Below are 2,500 nucleotides of genomic sequence, written 5' to 3' on the forward strand. Positions count from 1 at the left end.
CCAGGGTCATCAGCTGTCGAACGCCGACGAAGGGAAATAACCCTGAAATCCGGATACGTTCGTGCTGCTGATCAAGGTGAGAGGGATAACTTCCCTTGGCAAACAGGACACAGTCGTGTGTCGATAAGCCAGCTGGAGGAGATGTCCTCCTGGGGCTAAAAGCAACAGTAACATCCACCCCTAGGGGTCAGCCACACTTAAGTGGCAATATACTACACTTTATCGTGCAGTTACTGTTAATGCTTCATTTAGAGAATTGACATTGCTTGTTTTCACCTTTTCAATATCGGTGAAGAATTTCACTGGAAAAGAAGATATAAGGTTTGCCAGGTTTTTGTCTCTCTCGCCAGGGTCATCAGCTGTCGAACGCCGACGAAGGGAAATAACCCTGAAATCCGGATACGTTCGTGCTGCTGATCAAGGTGAGAGGGATAACTTCCCTTGGCAAACAGGACACAGTCGTGTGTCGATAAGCCAGCTGGAGGAGATGTCCTCCTGGGGCTAAAAGCAACAGTAACATCCACCCCTAGGGGTCAGCCACACTTAAGTGGCAATATACTACACTTTATCGTGCAGTTACTGTTAATGCTTCATTTAGAGAATTGACATTGCTTATATATATATATATATATATATATATATATATATATATATATATATATATATATATATATATATATATATATATATATATATATATATATATATATATATATATATAAAGTGAAGTATATTGGCACTTAAATGTGGCTGACCCTTAGGGGTGGATGTTACTGTTGCTTTTAGCCCCAGGAGGACATCTCCTCCAGCTGGCTTATCGACACGCTTCTGTGTCCTGTTTCTTTTGCCAAGGGAAGTTATCCCTCTCATCGTGATCTGTAGCACGAACGGACCCGAGTTTCAGGGTTATTTCCCTTCGTCAGTGTCCGAAGAAAATAAATAAATACAGCACGGCGCAGGAGTGGCTGTGTAGTAAGTAGCTTGCTTCCCAACCACTTGTTTCTGGGCTCGGTTCCACTGCGTGGCGCCTTGGACAAGTGTCTTCTACTATAGCCTCGGGCCGACCAAAGCCTTGTGAGTGGATTTGGTAGGCGGAAACTGAAAGAAGCCCGTCGTATATATATATATATATATATATATATATATATATATATATATATATATATATATATATATATATATATATATTTATACGACGGGCTTCTTTCAAGTTCTGCCTACCAAATCCACTCACGTTTGTGTGTTTGTTTGTCCCCCAACATCGCTTGACAACCGATGCTGATGTGCTTACGCCCGCGTAACTTAGCAGTTCGGCAAAAGACACCGATAACACAAGTACCAGGCTCACAAAGAATGAGTCCAAGCCTGGGTTCGATTTGCTCCACTAAAAGCGATGCTTCAACATGGCAGCAGTGAAATGACTGAAACAAATATGAGAATACAAGAAAAGAAAAAAAAAACACAGCTGATCAAACGAGTCTACTGAAAGCTCTTCGTCGAGAAAGACGAAGGATCCGACATCTATTTGCTAACTCACTGCTGTTGTTTTAATTTCATGTTTCTCTTCTTCTCGCCTCTCCCCATCTTGTTTCTCTCGTTGTCTTTAATATTTACGTTTCTTTCGTTCTTCATCTTTCATGTTTGTTGAAGTTATTTTTGTAAATTCTCATCTACAGTGACGTTGCTTTTTGCAGCTTCCTCATCTTATACAATGCGGTTTGTTCTTGTTTAGCTGTGTCTTTGTTGTTTGATGTTGTTGTTGTTGTTGTCGTTGTTATTGTTGTTGTTGTTGTTGCTGGTGTTGGTTGTTTCTTCCGATACTTGCTGCACCTGGTATTATTGATCATGCAGTTTGGTTTTGTTTTTCTTTTTTTTTTCTTTACTTTTTTTTGTTTTCTTGTTGTTAATGTCACCATTTTGTCTTTTTTTTATTTTAGTCTTGCGGCTTATGATGATGATGATGATGATGACGATGTTGCTGCTACTGCTGCTGCTTCTGATGATGATGACAATGATGATGATGACGATGTTGATGATGACGATGATGATGATGACGATGATGATGACGATGATGATGATGATGATGATAACGATTATGACGATGATGATGATGACGATGATGACGACGATGACGACGATGATGATGATGACGATGATGATGATGACGATGATGATGATGATGTTACTGCTACTGCTGCTGCTGGTGCTGATGACGAAGATGATTATGATGATGACATTTCTTGGTTGTTTTTTTTACTTTTGTTATATGAAACGTAATAGTTTTATTTTATTGTTTATTTTTTGTATTTTGTTTATTCAATAGTAATGTTGTTTTGTTTGACGTTGAATGGTGGCGGCGGCGGCGGCGGCGGTGGTAGTACTGGATAATGTTGATGATGATGGCCGTGGTATTTGTGGTTTTGGTGGTGGGGGCGGTAGTGTTGATGAGTACGATGGTAGTGGTGGCGGTGATGGTGGTGATGGTTACAGTGGTGGTGGT

This window comes from Octopus bimaculoides, chromosome 3 (assembly GCF_046866305.1).
Source record: "Octopus bimaculoides isolate indiv1 chromosome 3, ASM4686630v1, whole genome shotgun sequence".
NCBI classification, from domain to species: domain Eukaryota; kingdom Metazoa; phylum Mollusca; class Cephalopoda; order Octopoda; family Octopodidae; genus Octopus; species Octopus bimaculoides.